Source organism: Vicugna pacos, chromosome 15, assembly GCF_048564905.1.
Source record: "Vicugna pacos chromosome 15, VicPac4, whole genome shotgun sequence".
In the NCBI taxonomy this organism is placed as follows: Eukaryota; Metazoa; Chordata; class Mammalia; order Artiodactyla; family Camelidae; genus Vicugna; species Vicugna pacos.
This window is the reverse complement of record NC_133001.1, coordinates 2,026,081-2,045,653: the sequence shown is the minus strand read 5'-3', so window position 1 is coordinate 2,045,653 and position 19,573 is coordinate 2,026,081. Positions and strand designations below refer to the sequence as shown.

General features: G+C 48.9%; 1 protein-coding gene across 7 annotated transcripts in view; it reads left to right on the top strand.

Moving 5' to 3' along the window:
* The window catches only part of LOC102541550 (coiled-coil domain-containing protein 144A-like), a 134,269-nt gene that overhangs the window by 18,073 nt on the left and 96,623 nt on the right, over positions 1-19,573 (top strand). For all 7 annotated transcript variants that reach the window (XM_072937405.1, XM_072937414.1, XM_072937404.1 and 4 more), the window contains exons 7-10: positions 1,447-1,599; positions 11,124-11,214; positions 12,714-12,957; positions 14,046-14,854. The gene's annotated coding sequence lies outside the window, so the exon portion shown is untranslated. The remainder of the gene's footprint in view (positions 1-1,446; positions 1,600-11,123; positions 11,215-12,713; positions 12,958-14,045; positions 14,855-19,573) is intronic.

The window sequence follows — 19,573 nt, the reverse complement described above, 5'->3', positions numbered from 1 at the left end:
TTTTGAGGCTGATTCTGAGATTACATCAAGGTAGATTGGCATAAGCAAAATACTGTTTTCACAAGTTTACTGCACTTGTGAGAGGAAAGGATGGAATGAGAAGAACTCGGATCTAAAGTAGTAATGCCCCATATTTGTTGTACACACAGCTATGAGGCCTGGTTCTCGGTGCGTTAGCTCAGTATGGAACACAGGTGTTCCCTTTGTTTACAGATAAGGCAACTGACGCTCTGAGAGGTTGTTAAGTGCCTCAAAGACACTCGAGTTGCTGGTGGATGGGAGAAATGATGTCAGATCCTGTGCACTTTTAGGGCAGAACTATAACTGTGACCCCTCTGTCACCCTCTCCTCGGAGCTTGTTCACCCCTCCTGGGGGACTGACTGGATTTCAGAGAAAGTTTCTAAGCCCCAGAGGAGCTCTGGTGGGCTGTGCATTAAGGTTTGATGATGTCAACGTCTCAGATTCAGGGGGAGAGAGAACCAAAGATGGGATTGTCTTCCAGCTTTCCTGGCCCAGTGGCAAGATGCTACTCCTATGTCCTACACTGACCTAATTTGGGGGACTTTATTAAAAAAGAGAAACATTTGACTGTAACAATAATGCCTAGATGGCAGCGATCTTGGTTTGTCATTAATAAAACTACTTACTAGGCTAATCTATTTGTTACCTGATACGCTATGAGAAAAAAATAGATAAAAACAATCATTTATTTTTGAAAAGTACAGAATAGAAAATAGTTTCATTGATTTTTATAAATTTAAAAATTTGGCATTTACTGTGTTACTGCTGTAATAACATTCTCATTTGTTTTTAAAAATAGCAATCAGGGAGTTTATAGTCAGCAGTATTAACCATTTCAATGGTGTGAGTAACTAAAATTTTAAAATGCAATCAACTATGGATTGTAGGGAGAATGTGGTTCTGGGGGCTGACCCTCAACGTCTCTGGTCAAGAGACACCCCCAGGTGTGCTCGTATTTGTAGCCCTCGTTTCAGACAGTCTGCTGCTGTTTGACCTGGATGGCTTGGTCATTCCTCTTCATGCCTGTCCTCTCCTGCTTGACCCCAGTGCCTTCTAGGATCTGGGTCATTTTTATCACCGTGCTGCTGCTTCGCTTGATAGTTTTGTTCCTGAGGCCGACTTTCCTCATCAGGTTGTGTATTAGAAGAGATTCTTGTAATCAGAGGCCTTTTGTTTTCTCAATTGGTATGTGTTGGGTGTTTTGTGTGTGTCAGGTGCCTCCTGGCTACTTGTACCTAGATCTCTACAAGCATCTCTGTGAGCTCTGGGCTGTCTTGATTGTAAAGGTGAGGAAACCAAGCCCTGATTAAAAATAGATTTCTCAGACTCCCAAATGCTTCACTCTGCCTCATCCCTGCAGAAAGATCTGGATCAGAGTGGGCATCCTGACATCCTCCTGCTTTGTCCCCCGCTTCCTCCCACAGGTGGCTGATACGTGGCTGGAGCTCTGGGTAACCGAGTCGGAGGACATAACCACAGACTCAAGAGTGGCCACCTGTCCTCCCAGCCCGTGGTGGTGGAGAGCAGCCATCCCTACACAGATGACACTTCCTCCAGTGGCACAGTGAAGATACCAGGTACTCAGGGCTGGTCCCAGGGAGGAAATGTGGGGGTCCCTGCCTGTAGAACAGCTTCATTTCTGCCATGGCATCAGTGGAAGCAACTGTCAATGTTTTATAGAAAAGCTACAGAATTGCACAACTCCCTCCTAGGGTTTGATGAACTTCCTAGAGTATCTCGCAGAACTCAGAGAAACATTTACTTACGTTTACTGGTTTATTACAAAGTATAGGAAAAGGGATGCAGGTGAATAGTCAGATGAAGAGGTGCACAGGAGGGTGTTCTGTAAACGTCTGTGAGGTTAAGGTGTAGGTGGTCTTGTTGAAATCGTCTGTATCTTTACTGGTTTCTGTCTACTTGTTCTGTGAGCTGTTGCAAGTTGGGTTTTGAGATCCCCAGCTGTCATTGTGGATTTGTCTCCTTTTTACTTTTCTATCAGTGTTTCCTTCGTGTGTTTTGGGTCTTTGTTATTAGGTGTGCGTATCTTTGTAATTGTTACATATTCCTGATGGTCGACCCATTTTTCACTGTGAAATGTCTCTGTTTTGTCTCTATTAACATTTCTTAAAGTCTATCTTGTGTAATATTAGTATAGCCACTCCAGCTCTATTAATGGTTACTGTTTGCACGGTAGATCTTTTTCCATCCTTTTACTTCCAACCTTTTATGTCTTTTAAGTCTAAAGTTTGTCTCTTGTTATGCACCTTATAGTTAGCGCTTGCTTTTTCTTAAACCAGCCTGATAGTCTTTGTCTTCTGGTTGAGATGCTTGGGCCATTCACACTTAATGTAAGTATAGATGTGGGTGGATTTACTTCTCTTAGTATGTGTATATTTGGGAATGTTTTTATTTTGCCTTCATTTTTGAAGGATAGTTGTGCTGGATATAGAATTCTTAGTTGATAGAATTTTTTTCCTCTTACCACTTTAACTTTGTCACCCTCCTGGTTTCTTGCATTCATTGTTTCTCAGGAGAAGTCATAATCATATTTTAGGTCTTTTTTTCCTGTTGTGGCTTTCATGATTTTCTCCTTGTCTTTGGTTTTCAACAGCTTCAGTCTAATGTGTCTGGGATGTGGATCTTTGTGTTTATCCTACTTAGGGTTTGTTAGTTCTTGGAGCTGTCGATTAGTTTTTCATCCAATTTGGGGTTTGGGGCTGTATCTGTTCAAATACTTTCTCTGACCCTTTTTTCTCTTCCCTCTTTTTTTTTGTGGGGGTGGTGCAGAATTCCCATTATGCGTGTTTGTATACTTAATGGTCTCCCAGGTATTTGAGACTTTTTATTCAGTCTTTCTTCTGTCCTCTGGATAGAGAATAATAGAAATTGCAGTCTTAAAGTTGTAGTGATTCTTTTTTTCTGCCGTTTTAGAGCTGCTGTTTTGTCCAGCTGGTCAATTTCTTATTTTGGTCACTGTATTTTCTACCCCCAAAACTTCCTTTTAGTGCTTTTATCATTAAATCATTGTTATCATATTTTCCTTTGTTACCATGTTTTCTCTGGTTTTCTTCAACGCTTTGAACATACTTATTACAGCTGCTTTGAAGTTGTTGTCTGCTAAATCCAGCATCTGGCCCATCAAAGTTAGTTTCTGTTAACCAGTTTTCTTCCTGAGTACTGCTCACGCTTTCCAGTGTTTTTGTATAGCTCATAATTTTTTATTGAAAACTAGACACTTTAGTTTGTGATGTGTCATCTGGATTCTGACCTTTTGTTTTTAAGATTTTTAAATGTTGCTACAGTTCTTTGACTGTTTTCTATGTTTGTTTTGTAACATCCCTGGAATGACTCTTTGAAATCTCCTTATCGATGTCACATAGCTGTTGATGTCATGGCTTCACTTTTCTATTTTCATTTTTGTTTTCTAGCCAGACTTCTAGGATTTGCTCCATATCTGCTTGGCATAGTGCCAAAGCTTGCTGCATTTTCCCTTCTGTGGATGGATCTCTGCATGGGTGGGGCAGGGAGGGCGTGGAAGTCAGTGTTCTGACAGCTTCATGTTTTCCTGATCTCATATGCCCTGGGTCATCCAAACCTCCAAGGTGTCCTCACTGAGCCCATCTCTGGTCTCTGACTTCCAGGGTTTTCCTGCTTAGATCTCTGACTAGTTCTCAGGTCTGGGATCAGGGTGCCTGGGTGGGAATTGGAAGTGCCTTCAGGCTGGCACGCAGAGCCCTGTAGCCTCCAACACTAGCTGTGCCAGATCCCCCACTGGGAGCAGTCCTGTGTGATGGGAGCTCGGACTTCCCTGCCCCACCCGCAGGGTGAGGGGTGAGGGGGTCAGCTCGGGATAGGGGTGCACTTGGAGTGAGGGGGGATCCTGAGGTGAGGAGGGCAGGCTGAGGGGTAAGGGGCGGGTCGGAGTAGAATTGACCCACTTGAGGGGTAAGGGGGACCATTAGGTTGTTGGGGGTCCTGCGGTGAGGCATGAGGAGTGAGCTTGGGGTGTGGGGGCCATAGGTTAATACCTAGCGGGGTGGAGTGTGCTGGCTGGGACCTCGGTGTAAGGAAAAGGATCCCCATTTTGGGGGGTCTGGTAGGCGACTGGGCCTGGCCAAGGATGGTGCGGTCAGTAACAAGAGAGGAGGAGGCAAGCAGCGGGAGTGGGGCTGGGGGGTGTGGCCTGGCCCTGGCGGTGGTGTTTCTGGTTGAGTGCCAGGACCTGGTCGGTGGCAGAGTAGGGGTGTTGGGTATGGAGACTCAGCTGGGCAGGCAGAGGGTGCCCTACCACCCCACCGCTCCACTCAGCCCTGCTCATCCCCACCTGGCATCACTTGGCCCTACTAGCCACATCCTGAATAGCGGGAGCCTCAGCCTGAGGGTCCACGCTTCTGGCGGGAGGAGGAGGGGTGCGCATGCGTGGACCCACAGACGTGCGGACGTGGGACCCTCTCACAGCTTGTGCAAGTCGGGCGGGAGTTGGGCGCTCCTGGGACCAGCTCCCGAGGAAGAAGGCGGTCTGGGGACTGGGCGGCCGCTTGCCTTCATCTCCGCTGCCACTGCGGGGCAGGTAAGGGGGCGCTGGTGGGGGCGCGCAGGTCCCAGAGCCGGAGGGTGGGGCCTGGGCTGCTCAGTTGGGGAGGCGCACAGGTAGGGGTGCATGGGTGAGGCCCAGGCCGTGCCGCCCATTAGGACCCTGAGGCCAGTACGGGCCGCCGCCGTGGTTCATGGTGCTCCCTCCCCTGTTAGTAGTCTCTGAACCCCGCGTCTTCGCTGCCGCGTGTTCCCGGGTTTGGGAGAGCAGGCCACCCCCGGGAGGTGTTGGGCGCTGGACGGCCCCGGGGCACCTCCGACCGGCCCTCAGGTCGTGGCCTGTTTCCAGGAGGCGGGTGTGATGCGTTCGCGGGGCCGCGGTTGGGTGGGGGCTGCTCCATGAGAGCCCCTGTACTCTCTATTCCCCCACAGCCTGGAGCGACCTCTGCTTCGCCATGTTCGCTTGAGGCACCTTTCGTGGTCAACCTACTTCTGGGAGGCGACGTAGTGCTGTTAGGTTGCGGGGACGGTGGCATCGGCGGCAGCGGTAGGGAGGGAGGTCTGCCCCTTGTATCTTGTTGATTTGCTCCGATCTTCCCTGCGTTTTGTCCTGGGGGCGGTCTTTGCTGCCCTAGGTTCGCCGGACCCAGGTTACAGGTCAGTCTGCTGCTGAGAGGCGGGCGCGGTGCGGTCAGTGTGCGGGCGTGGCAGCAGTGACAGACGTAAATGGGAGCAAACCCCTGCGCTCGCACAAGGCAGCCCAATGCTGCAGCCGCCGCCTCCGCCCCCGACTACCCCTGGCAGCACAGCGCCCGCCTTCCAGGAGCAGGCTGACCTGTAACCCGAGTGCTGGGAACCTGGGGCAGCAGCAGGGCTGAGGCCAGGACAGGCCGCAGGGGAGTTTGAAGCAAATCCACAGGCTCTCATAGACAGACCTCTAAACCCATCTCTGCCGCCGCTGCCAGCCCTCCTCACAGGAGCAGGTGGACCTAGGGACATGCTTGGGGCAGCAGAGGCCGCCCCCTCCCCGGCCCTGTCGCGGGGTAGATGGGGTCAAATCAACCAGCCTCCACTGGCAGCTCCCCTCTCCCGCCGCTGCCCCAGGTTCGCAGGACACTTGTTCCCAGGTCAGTGGGCTCCCGGGAGGCAGGGGCAGTGAGGTTAGAGGGCGGCGGCGGGGAGGGGTGCTGTCCTCCTCCAGCAGGTGACTTGTTCCCATCTTTCCTGGGGCCTATCCTGGGGATGGCCTCTGCGACCGCAGGTTCGCAGGGCGCATGTCTTCATGTTAGCCTTCTCCTGGGAGGAGGGCGCAGTGCAGTCGGGGCAGCGTCTGCGGTGGGCAAGGACTTTCCAAGGACCAAGCTCTAGCCCAGGATAACTAACTCTTCTTTCTTCTCTTGTTTCCTCAGTTGGTGGCTGTAGCAGCTTTTCCATTATAGGTTATTTTCAGATATTGAATGTAGATTTCTGAGTTATACAGAAAAAACTTGCTCTTAAATTGATTTTTATATATAGTGGCTAATATTTGTTAATCTCAAACTCCCAAATTTATTCCTTCCCTGGTAACCATAAGATTGTTTACTAAGTCTGCAAGTCTGTTTCTGTTTTGTAGAGGAGTTCATAGTGTCTTTTTTAGATTGCACATGAGTGATGTATGGTATTTTTCTTTCTCTTTCTGGCTCACTTCACTTAGAATGATGATGTCTAGGTCCATTGATGTTGCTGCAAATGGCATTATTTTATCCTTTCTTATGGCAGAGTAGTATTCCATTGTATAAATGTACCACAACTTCTTTATCCAGTCACCTGTTGCTTCATTTAGGTTGCTTCCATGTGTTGGCTATTGTATATAGTGGTGCTATAAATACTGGGAGGCAGGTATTTTTTTCACATTGGAGTTCCCTCTAGATTTATGCCCAGAAGTGGGATTGCTGGATCATAGAGTAAGTCTATTTTTAGTGTTTTGAGGAATTTCCATAATGATTATACCAAACTACATTCTGACCAGCAGTGTAAGAGAGTTCCCTGTTCTCCACACCCTCTCTAGCATTTATCTTCATGAGCTTTTGAGTGATGGCCATTCTGACTTGTGTGAGCTGATACCTCATTGTAGTTTTGATTTGCATTTCTCTAATAATTAGCGATAGTGAGCATTTTTTTCATGTACCTGTTGGCCATTTGTAGTCTTCATTGGAGAAATGCTTATTTAGATCTGCCCATTTTTGGACTGGGTTGGTTGGTTTTTTGTTATTAAGTTTTATGAGGTGTTTATGTATCCTGGAAATTAAGCCTTTGTCAGTTGAATTATTTACAGATATTTTCTCCCATTCTGTAGGTTGTCATTTTGTTTTGTTTATGGTTTCCTTTGCTGCGCAAAAGCTTGTAAGTTCACTTAGGTCCCATGTGTTTATTTTTGCTTTTATTTCTGTTGCTTGGGTAGACTGTCCTAGGAGAACATTGCTGAGATGTATATCAGGTAATGCTTTGCCTATGTTTTCTTTTAAGGTTTATAGTGTGTTGTCTACATGTTTAAGTCTTAGCCATTTTGAATTTATTTTTGTGTATAGTGTGAGGGAATATTCTCATTTCATTGATTTACATGCAGCTGTCCAGTTTTCCCTACACCATTTGCTGAAGAGACTGTCTTTACTCCAATGTATATTCTTGCCTCCTTTGTCAAAGATTAATTGACCAAAAGTTTGTGGGTTTACTTCTGGGCTCTCTGTTCTGTTGCATTGATCCATGTGTCTTTTTGTATCAATACCAGGCTGTTTTGACTGCAGTTCTGTCGTATTGTCTGAAGTCTGGGAAGGTTATTCTTCCAGCTTCATTCTTTTTCTTCTGTAATGCTTTGATAATTCTGGGTCTTTTGTGATTCCATATAAATTTGAAGATAATTTGTTGTAATTCCTTGAAAAATGTCCTGGGTAATTTGATGGGGATCACATTAAATCTGTAGATTCGTTTGAGCAGTGTGGCCATTTGAACAATATTAATTCTTCCAGTGCAAGAACATGGGATATCTTTCCATTTCTTTAAGTTCTCTTTAATTTCCTTAGTCAGTGTTTTGTATGTCTACGCATATGTCTTTGACTTCCTTGGTCAGATTTCTTCCTAAGTATTTTATTTTTTTCGATGCAGTTTTAAAAGGGATTATTACTTTCATGTAAAGAAATGCCACTCATTTCTGTATGTTGATGTTGTATCCTGCTACCTTGCTGAATTCTTTCATTAGCTCTTACAGTTTTTCTGTGGAGTCTTTAGGGTTTTTGTGTATGGTACCATGTCATCCGCATATGACAAGTTTATTACCTCTTTCCTTTCTTTTTGTTGTCTAATTGGTATGCTAGAACTTTTGATACTGTATTGAATAGAGCTGGTGAGAGTGGGCATCCTTGTTCGAGATTTGAGCAGAAAGGCTTTCAGCTTCTCACTGTAAGAGTATTAAGCTGGCCGTAGGTTTGCTATAAATAGCTTTTACTATGTTGAAATATGTTCCCTCTGTACCCACTTTGATAAGACCATGGGCTCAGTGCAGTCAGGGGGCTGGGAGAGTGGCAGCAGCGGTGGGAGGAGGGGGGCTGCCCCTTTCGAACTAGTCATTTGCTCCCATCTCCCCTGTGGCCTGGCCTGAGGGTGGCCTCTGCTGCCTCAAGTTCACTGTAGGCATGTCCCCAGGTCAGCAAGCTCACAGGAGGTGGGCATGGTGCAGTCAGGGAGGAGGGGTCAGCTGAGGGAGGGTGCCTGCCTTGGAGGAGCCGGCCTCTTTGCTCCAGTCTCCCTTGTAGCCTGGCTTGGGGGTGGCCTCTGCTGCCTCAGGTCACGGGACCATGTGTCCCAGTCTGCCTGCTCCTGGGAGGTGGGTGGGGTGCGGTGGGCGGCAGGCGGTGGGGGCCACCTGACCGCTACCAGCTGACCACATCTTACCAGCCTCGAGTAAGCAAACTAGGAAATGTGTGTCCCACCACTGGGTGCAGCAAAGGCTGCCCGCAAGCCTGGTATGGGGGAGAAAGGAGCCTGGGGCAAATCCACCAGCTCTGTAGGGCAGCCTCCCTCCCTCTGCCATTAGCTCTATATTCTTGCTTGATTTAAACATCTTATCAATCTAGTGTATGCATAATGATACAATATTTCATTACGTTTTAAATTTACATATCCTTAATTACTAATGAGATTGGTAGGCTGGTTATATTTGTTGGCCATTTAAATTTCCTTTCTGTGATGTGCTTGTTCAAGTCTTCTGCCCATTTTTCTGGTGGAATGTCTTGTCCTCATTGATCTGTAGGAGTTCTTTATGTACCTGGATGTTAAGTCTTTTTGTCAGTGATACCTGTTGCAAATACCTTCTCTGTGGTTTTTTTCTATGGTTCTTTTTAATAAAAGCATTTTTCTTTTTCTGAAGTAGTCAAAATAATTTTTGTTTCCATATCAAAGGAGAAGTTCTCCTTTATTATGTAGAAGTTTTCTTTTTTTTTTTTCTTCTCATCTTTAAATCTTAGATCCATCTGAAAGCAGTATTGTATGTAGTTTGAGGTGGAGATCCATCTAATTTTTTAAAATATGGATGCCTGGTTCTCCTAGCAGCAGTTGTGTTGAAAGGTTGCCTTTCCCCATGCTCAGCAGTGCGGCCTTACCATGAGTGTAGCAAGAGTCTACATGCTTGGTCTGTTTTTCTGGGCCCTCTTCTGTTTGATTGAGCTTCATCTCTACATCAGTACCACACTGTCCTAAATATTGCTTTGTTATAAGTCTTGATAGCTTTAGGAGAATATTGGCTATTCTTGACCTTTGATACTTCCAAACACATTTTGGAATCAACTTGTCAAGTTCCCCCCAAAAACTGTTTTAACCTTACAATTCTGATAGGGATTGCATTGAATCTGTCATTCAATTTCAATTTAAATTGACATGTTTACATTGTGAGTCTTCTATTTAATGACTACTTGGCATAACCCTTTATTCAGTTTTCTTTCAGTAAAGTTTTATAAATTCCTCTGTAGAGATTTTCATCTCTAGATTGTTAGATTTACTGTCACAACTTTATATTATTTAGCACAATAGTGCTATTGTTAATATTAAAAAGCTTTTATTTCTAATATGTGCAGTATTTACTATACAATTTTTTATGGAAGTCTATTTTTTGTATGCTAACGGTTTTTCTCAACAGTAAATTTTACTACCTTTTCTCCCTTATTATATTGTCATTGTAAATTTTATTGATATTAAACCAGCCTTGAACTCTGTGGATAACTGTAACTTGATCCTAATGTATTATCTTTTTTATGCATTTTGTATTTTGTTTTTATTTAGGATGTTTGTATCAGTGTTCATGGTTAAGATCGATCTGTAATTTTCCTTTTCTTTCTTATCTTCTGTTGGATTTAGTATCAAAATTTTGTTAGCCTTATACAGTGAGCTGAAGAAGTTTTTTCTTTTCAATTTTTAATAAGAGATTTAATGTTGGAAATACTCCTTCCTTACGATTGCTAGGACTTACCAGTGAAGCTGTTTGGGCCTAGAGTGTTCCATATGGGAAGATTTTTGACTATTCATTTTCTTTAGTGGTTAAAAATCAATGCAGTTTTTCCATGTCTTATATCAGTTGAGTAAATTATATTTTTCTAGGAATTTACCCATTTTGTTTAAATCTTCAAATTCTCAGCACAAATTAATTCATAATAGTTTCTTTTCAATGTCTGAAGATCAGTAGTAACATTTCCTTTTCATTTGTGATATTGCCTGCTCTGTTTTGAGGTGTATTGCATAAAAGTGGTGTAAACTACAGTTATTTCTGTCGGCCAATTATTATTGATCTGCAAATACTATGACAAATTACTATTTATATCGTAAATTTTTCAGCCACAATAACTTATTTTTATTTGACAATATAATATGTTGTCCTGTAGACAGTCTTTGCATTTCAACAATAGAACATGCAATTGGAAAGGTGGAATAGGGTCACAGAAACCAAGTATGCAGAGAGTCTCAAGAAGAAAAGGAGACCCAGTGGTATGTAGGGAAGTTCAAGGAGAGGGCACATTGAAAGTCTTCGATTTGACAGAAATAGGCCTTACGAAGAGTGGTCAACCTCTTCGAGTTACGACCCTGTTAGTTTCTTAAGACATTTCTGATTTCAAAGTCCACCAGGCATCAGAAGTAAAATTTCAGAATTCTTAGTCAGAAAAATCATAACTCTATTCTTGTTTTCATTTCTTTGAAGTTACTACTTTGATGTCAAGGGTGAAATTCACTGAGGGGAGTTCGGGGAGGTGTGTTTTCCTTTTCATCCTGTAGGTGTCATCGCCTAGATCCTGAATGTTTAGTGCTTTCATTTTCTAAGAATTCTGAAATAGGTTTATATCAAAATCTGATGTTTTGAATGGTACTTTTAAAATTTTGCTTATTTGCAGTATGCCGTTAATTAAAATTGAGGCCCTGTATTGAGGTTTCCTGAAATGCAGTGTAGAAGCTCATGGAAATTTTAAAGTAGGTGCTCATGCTTCACATCTGTGGAAATTGTATTTAAATTTAGCATTAAAGATTATTTTAGCTTTGTCTTTCATTCCAGGAACTTGTGTCCCTGAAGCCTGGTAAAGCTGCAGAGCTGGTTTCCACTCACTTTTCTGAACAGATTGAAACAGTCAGGAAAAAAACTTCAGGTAAATTTTGCAGAATATATTGGGAAGAAACATCTAATGGAGAGACAGTTATTGAACCTGCACTTAAGAACTTTTGATTGTGATTATTTCTTCAGTTGATAGTTCCTTTTAATAGCAGTTTCTACACATTGTGTGTTTGTGTGTATTTGGGAGGAGTTGTGGATCTCTGAGTCTGGACATGAGGGTGTTCGTCTTTGTGCATAAGAAACACTAGCATCACAGACACATTTCTGGAGCTGTAACCTGCACTCACCCTGGACATCGTCACCACAGAGGGCCACCCCCCTCTTTTGCTGTAGTAGCTGCAACAGTATTCTCTGGGTTTCATGTTATCTGTTCAGACTTCTGTCATCCTCAGAAAGGTTAATGATGAGTAGAATTTTTCTTGGGAAATCTTCCCTAGAATACAGCTGTATTAATGTTGAGTAGTGAGATGCCCAGTTGGAAGTACTGTGTCATGGAGCTAGTGTTCCCCTCGTCACCACCACGACACTGCTGGGCGGGTGCTTTGCTCACTACCATTATGGCCACGAGTGACAGAGATAGGGAACAGGACAGTGACAGGGACACGTAGCACAACCCAGGGTCCCCATGTAGCAATAATAGTTGTAGGAGACACATACACAGGATGGAAACCAGAGCGTGAGTGGGAGGCAGCTGGCATAAGAGACAGAGATACAGAGTTCATTCATTCACATACTTCATTTCGCACGACTGTGGCCCCCCATGCACCACAGTATGGTAGGCTCTGGGGGCACAGGTAAGTGTACAATGTTTTCTTTAATTTTTTCATATGAAGCAGAGAAGCACTTGTATAAACATAGTATAGTGTTAAAAGCTCTACATGAGACATATGGGCAAAAGTGTTGCAGGAACAAGAGGAGAGAGGGATAGACTGTGTGAGAGTCAGACAGGAGTTCCCAGGTATGCGTGAACTGGGCTTAAATAATTGCTGTCAGTTTTCTAGGCAGAGAATTAAGAGGGAGTTGTAGATAAAGGGTCCTGGGTGTGTAGAGAGTTAAAGGGACAAAGCAGCACGCATATTCAGAGGATGACGTGGTGGGGATGATAGCAGAAGGTTAAGCTATAAATTGTGTGTCAGGGGAAGAGTTAGAAGTATAGAGACTGGAAGATAGGATTTCGGGGCTTACAGTGAACAACTTAATATGTAAAGCTAAGAAATAATATATTGAGTCTTCTGTGTAGTGGAGAATGACTAAAGGTTTTTAGGCAAGGGAACTATACCATTAGATTCATTTTATAGAAAATTAACTGTGTAGTGAGAGTATAACTTAGAAGCACCACCACTGAATATTGTTACTGAATATTGTTTTTCCATTTAAAGTGTGAAATACCATGATTTAGAAGGTCTGTGATGTAATTCGCACTGTTACCTGGCCAAAAAGTGGTCTTGGTTTCAAAGTAACATACTTTTTACCTGTAGCCTTAATTATAGATGTGATTACATAATGCTGCTCTCTTGCCTTTTTTGTTTTCAGAGAAGATCTCCATGTAAATCAACAGTTGCTGCAAATGTCTCCCCGTGTCACAGAGCCGTTCTCTGAGCTGCTGTGTCCATTCAGCACCAGCCAGGTTGTAGAGATGCTGCCAAGCCTGGGGTGCTGCCGCCTGGAAGAAAGCATTCTGATAAGACCAGTGGTGTAGAGGAGGCAAGAGTCGGCTTTCCTTAATCATCCACTGTTGTATAAATGAGCAAAGGGAGACTGCCTGTGTTCGTACCTGGTAAGTGCTAGCAGCTGAGATTAAACCCAGATATTCCATGGTGCATGGGCTCCATTGCTGTGATAAATTTCATCTCCATTTATTCCAGTAAAATCAGAAGCAGCACATGCCCATCGTTGTTATTAATCAAGGTTCACAGCTATTCAAGTCAACTTGATAAATGTAGAAAAAGGAATAGCATAGAAATATTAAAGGAGAAAACAAGCTGTTACTTGTAGGTGCTGATGTTAGTCCTGTTGTGCCGGGACTTACAGGCTAAATGGCAGCTCAGGAGCCTTAGCACAGACGTTGCCTGGATCCTCTTTTCTCCTTTTCTCCTGTTTCCAAATGAAAGTGAATGAGTGTGCAAATGAATGTGGGAGCAGGTAGAAGGGAGGGAAGCTTCCTGGCAGGAGCTCAGGTGAGCAGCTGAAGGGAGCACTTGAGGGGCCCTGTGACTGGCAGCAGGGTGGGTGGAGGCAGAGAGGAGGCAGTTGGATGTCAAAGTCACAGCCAGAGACTGAGGTCTGAACCCACCCTCATCCCCCAAAGAACCAGTCACTCCTGCTGTGAGGAGGTAGAGATGGGAGGGGTTTCCGCACCCACATAGGCTGAGGTTCAGAGGGTGGGGCTGCAGGGAGGCTGGGGGATGGCTGGAATGACCTTTCTCCTCTGCTTCCCTGTCCTGCATCCCCTCTGGCTGGGTTTACAGATCCTTCCCTGAAAGGTGTGGTTGGGGAGGGGTGAGGTCAGAGAGGCCCAGAGTGGGAATGATCTCTATGGCCACCATGGGGTGTGCAGGCAGGCCCAGAGCCCTGGGGCCCATGCCAGTCTGTCGAGCTGGGCACAACCGAGAACCATGTGGCCTACGATCCTGGATGGGGCTGCCAGCTGCTCCCACCCATGCATAGATTGGGTAGAATGTGCCCAGATCTCTGGCTCCCTGCTCCCATGGACACACTGGCAGGTGGCAGACAGGTACAGAGAGCAGTTGCCTGAGAGCAAGGCCGAGGCCTGTTTCAGGTCCCAAAGCCCGGGATTGTCACTGCCCCCAGCAGCCCAAGTCCGAGACTCCCCACCACAGTCCCCTTTTCTGCTTTCTCTTTCAGCTGCTGCTGGCAGCCCCAGGCCGAGGTCAGGATCCTGGATGTTATAAGCCACTGCTGCCCCTTCACTCTCCTGAAGCCATCTCCTCCTCCTGCCTGCGCTCAGAGCCCCTGCGCCCTGGCCCTGCTCACCGCCAGACCCTGGAATGTCAGGGCCTGGCCCGCGCATGCCTGTTCAGCCCGTGGAACCCTGGTGGCCCACCAGGCCCACCAAAGATGATGGGCCAGGCCGATGTCCCGATCACCCTAGGGTTTTCCATCTGCTGCTGCTGCTTGGGCACCAGCCAAGTGTGGCCTCAGAGACGGATGTGTGCCCTGGGGTGGGCCGTGCCCCATGCTGGTGCAGGACAAGTTCTTCAAGTACTTCTTGGCGGCCACTGAGTTCTCTGCCAGTGCTTTGCGCTTTTCCTGGACCCTGTGCAACCCGAACCTGCACCGCTACAAGCTCTGCATGAAAGTGGCCAAGGTGCCCACCTGCAGCAGCCCCACCTGTGTTGAAATCTACCAATTGGAATCCTTCCTGGAGTCCACACCCAGCTACCTGGACCTGGAGAGCTGTGACAAGGTGCTAAGGCTCTGCGACACCTCAGGGCCCATGCCCTTACTGCAGGCCAGCAAATCAGTTCCTGCAGATGAAGGGACAGCTGCCGCAGAAAGATGATCCTGGGCTCTAGGGCGGCGCCCTCCCACCCCAGCGACAGCTTCTCCTTGGAACACCTGATCATGGGCAACCACAACCCCCATGACGTGACTGGTGGCCCTGAGAACTGCCTCACCAGCCTGACCCAGGATGGGGCAGGGTTGCGCTCCAGGTGAGTGACCACTAGGGAGAGGCCCAGAGAGCAGCATTCTGGGCAGAGGGAATGGGGAGAGGGTCTCTTCTGCTGGGCTGCTCTGGCCACCACCCTTGAGGGCTCCCTCAGGGAAGCTAGTTGCACTGAGAAATGTTCTCTGCAGGCTCACTGAGGGAATAGGGACCTGGGGTTCCTGCCTGAGGCCCCCAGGGCTGGGCGTGGTGCCGGCACACTGGGAGGTGCTTGCTGAGTGTGCAGGGAAGAATGGGTCTAGTTTCTCCCAAGATGAGGGAGTGTTTCGTTTCTGGCTGGGAGAAGGTCCCTCCTCTTCTGCAGGTAGGACGGTTTTAATGGGCCAGCAGGCTGCCATGGCCTGTGGCAGGGTCTGCATGGGCTTCCTGGGACATGGGGGCAAATTGAGAGTCGGCCTTTGGGATGTGTGGTCAGGAGATGCCGTTTAGGGGCTGCCTGTGTTGTGGCCGCACAAATCCTTATCCTACAGCTAGTTCCCCAGCTCCTGTGAGGTGTTCTGCTCCAGGGACGAGGAGCAGTAAAGAGGCACAAGGAAAGTCCTTTGTGTCCTGGTGCTGCCTTCCAGGTCGTGGGAGGGAGGAGGCGGTAACACCCAAACACAAGAAGCAGGTGTCAGGTGCAGGGTGAGGGGGTTCCCTGGTGTCGGGGCTGCGTGTCATCTGGAGCCGGGCTGACTTGCTCAGGGGCCTGTGTTTAAGATTTTGAAAGAGGTATGGGCAAGCCTGTGGCCGTCACAGGGGAAGGCGGGTGTACCAGTGTGCTGGGCGGGTCCCAGCAAGGAGGGGTTGGGGCACAGTCCACCTTCTTAGTCATTTGGTTTCCTTGGTGAGTGGGGCACCGGTCCAGGAGGGCATGATCTGTGAACTGGGACCCCGGGCGGGCCTCCATGGCAGCAGGGCAGGTAGGGAACCCTGCAGACAATTGGGAGGGGAGCCCCCCCTTTGAAGGAAGTGTAGGATGTTGCGGGAGGCTGGGGCCTTAGCCAGGGCTGGGAGGGCAGTGGGGGCCAGTCTGGGCTGGGCTTTCCTGCCAGCAGGTCATCACGGGACCAGGTGATGTGGTCCAGGGCCCTTGGCCTCTCCTGAGCCAATGGCACTTATGGATCCCACAGAATAGCATTTGTAGAGGCACAGAATAAGCTAAGTGAAGTTTCAAAGGAGGCTGGTTATCCTGGACCTGTTTCTATTCATGGCCCCCATCAGAGTACCCTAGGTGAGAAACATGTTGAAGCAGTGTGGTGCTGGAGAGGATCAGAAAAGGAGGAAAGAGGTGGCCAGAACCCCGGGAAGAGGGTGCAAGTGTGGCATCCAGGAAACATCAGAAAATCTCAATCTTGTATCCATGTATCAGGGCGTCCAGCACTGGGGTGGGAGGCCTGAGGGCAGATCTTCGGGCTGGGCAAGGTGGAGGTCACTGCCACCTTGGCTGGGGCAGCTTTTCTCCTTCCTTCAGGGTGGAGTGTGTACAAGGGGTGTGTGTGCATGTATTCAGTGCATGGGGCACGTGTGTGCACACGATCACGCCTGCCCCCTTCCAGCATGTCAGTATGTACGTGTGTGCATTGCGTTCTTTTGTGCTTGTGGGTGAGCGTGGGAGGTACTCGCATCCACCGTGTATGAGTGTGTGTGTAGGCCGATTTCAACAGTTGTGACAAAGCGCATGTCAAGACTGTGTGGCAGGGCTTGGGGTCCTTGGGGGAAGACTGCTGGCAGGTCCTGAGGGCTGGGGCTGCCACGATGTAAAGTGGGGAGCTCGGCTGCAGGACAGGACACGGTCACTCGGCCCAGAGACACCTCAGACCCCATGTGTGTGCCCGGGACTCCAAAGGCCTTGATGCTCTGAGACCTTGAAGTAAAGATCTTGGTGGTGGTGACAGCAGCCACATCTGAGTGTCTCCTTTGTGCAGGAAGCACTGCCTGTCAACCAGTTTACTCCTCCCAGCAGCCCGGGGATGTCTCCTCAGCGAGGCGGCCCCCTGCGCAGGGCCTTTGCACAGGCTGTTCCCTGGGCTGGAACACTCTTAACTGCACACCCACAGGGCCCCTTCCCTCAGCTTGTCATGCCCTGGCCATCCTGACCCCCTGACCGTGCTGCTTCAAGTGGCAGCAGCCCCAGCCGCACTCTCACTGCACCCTGTCTTTTTCTCCTCCCACATGGCATTGGCTGTGAACACCGGGTAATTCCTGTGTCCTTATTCTCTGTCCTGCCACGATGTAGCTCCCAACAAGGCAGAGGAGTTTGCCCTGCTGGCTGATGAAACCTGGCACACAGGAGGCCTTGGATTAATGCTTATGTAGTGGAATGAGGCACAGAGATGTTAAGGCAGCAACCAGGGTAACACAGCTTGTAAGGGGGAGACAGAGGGAAGAACCAGCTCTTGTCACCTGGTTGTGCCACCTGTGGTGTCTCCTGCACTGCACTTTACTGGTAGGAGGAGTGTGTGTGTGCACATGTATGTCAGGGTGGGGTGGCACGCAGACTAAACAGGTCCAGCAGTCATTGAGAAGACACACAGCTGAGCTAGGCAGGTGCCCGGCCCCAGTTCTTGCTGGCTGAGCCTGTGCTAGGGAGCTTCGCCCCTCACCCTGGTTAGGGGAGGCTGGGTCACATGTGTAGCCCAGCTGGGAGCCAGCAGGAGGCCCAGGCCAACACGTGGCCTTTTTTCAGGCCTGACCCCGCCTGGCCTGTCCAAATGTGACATGGCTACATCACGCATTGGGCTGGAAAGTGTTTCTTGGGCCAGAGCAATTGTTCTCTGTCCTCCACCTCTGTCTCTGCCTGGCGGCATCTCAGCAGCTACCCTCCCGCTCCCCTGGCCTCTCAGCTCCATGTCCCTCTCCCTCTCATGGTAGTCTTTTGTGCGTTTTCCTACCCCTGGCCAGATGGGCCAAGTCAGGACCCATGGGTGCTAAGGTAGAGGGTACTGGGGACTGTGTAGGGGAATTCAGAGAGAGGTCTTGTCCCCTGTGGTCCTCATTTGCACATCCATGCAAGGGGCTGAGGAGGAGTTCCCTTGCCCCAGGGCAGGCCCTAACTTCAGAGGCTCTGGACCACGCCCTGGATGCCTGGGGAACCAGCCTGGTAGGCAAGAGCAGGGTAGGAATGGACAGCAGAGGTAATGGACCCATTGCCTCTGCTGCCCCACCTGCTGGGCTGAGAGCTCTGCCCAGGAAGCAGGAAGGCCTAGCAGGATGCAGCCCTCTCGCAGGGCCCTCATCCCGGCCGACTGGGGCCACGGGCCAGGGAGGCCACAGGCCAGGGAGGCCACAGCCTCCAGGCTGGGCCATCAGGGTGGGAAGGAGGCTGGGAGCCCCCTCACCATGTGCCCTCTCTCCTAGGTGGCCAAGGCTACCTGGCCACCATTAATTGGCTCTGTTAATCCAGTAATGAGACAGAAACGAGGCTTACAGACAGAGGGGGCATTGAGCCAGGGAAGACTGACTGCTTCTCTCTGGGCCTGGAGGGGCAGCCCAACCCCCAGCCTTGCCCACTCCTCTGCTGCCCCTTAATAGCCCACCCAGCCCAGGGGCCCTGTTACCACCCAGCAACGGGGGTCTTGAGAGCCTCTGCCCAGCATTGCAGGCCCCAGGAGTCCTTGTGGACAGTCCCCCATTGTGGATGCAGTAGTCTGAATAACATTTGTCAAGTGTCAGCTGTGAGTGGGACACACGTTAAAGATATAACAATGACAACAAAACTAGCAGCCACCACTCGCTGAGTGTCCCTCCATGATGGGAGCACGGCCAAGGTCGTGGGCAGTCTGTTTCTGGGACCAGGGCTCCGTACATGATGCAGAGCATCCACCAGTAGTCCAGCGTCCCTCTGTGGTGGAAGTGCGGCCAAGGTCGGGGGGTGATCTGTGACCAGGATCAGGGCTTATCTGTTACTGGGGACAAGCACCCTGTGTCCAGGATCAGAAGTCAGTCTGTGATGAAGATCAAGGCTCAGTGTGTGACCACGGTCATGTCTAGGCTTGGGGGGTAGTCTGTCCTGTGAGCCACTGGCCCCCTGCCTGGCCTATCCTGATTTGATCCCTCCTCTCTGCCCCCTCCTCCCACCACATCCTTGCCACCTGAGTTACCAAGGTAACCAGCCCCGAAATAATGGGTGTTTTAGCAGCTGAGGCCTAACCTGAGTCTATCCTGAAAGACTGAGTGCTGCAGCAGTTGCCTTGGAACCAAGGGGCATCCTCTCTCTCCCACTGTCAGTTTCCTCGTCACTCAGGCTTCCAGTTGGGACCTGGGCTGGGGCAGCAAAAGGAGGATGGGCAGGACGTGCCCACCCTGGCCCTGCTTCCAGTCCTGTCTCCTGGATCCCAGGCTTCTGTCCCTTTATCTCAGCGTGATGGGGTGGGATGGCTCAACAGGGAGACCACTGAGGTATAGAGTGCCAGGCGGGGGACCCTGTAGTCAGTTTTGGCAGGCAGCCTTAGTCTGGGGGCCAGTGAGCAGAGCACTTGGAATCTGATCCTGGGTTTGATCCCAGCTCCTCTCCTTGTCAGCCTGGTGGATAACTTGGCGCCTCTGTCTGCATTTCCCAAATAGGCATGGTCATAGGCTGTTGAGGTCCCCCGAGCGGAGTGGCAGTGATGAAGTCCCGATGTCTGGGTAGCCTCGGCTCTCATACCTTCAGAGTTGCTCCCCTACCCTGTCCCGAGGGCATGGAGGCAGTCTTGGGGCTCCCCGCCTTCCTCCAGGCCCTGGT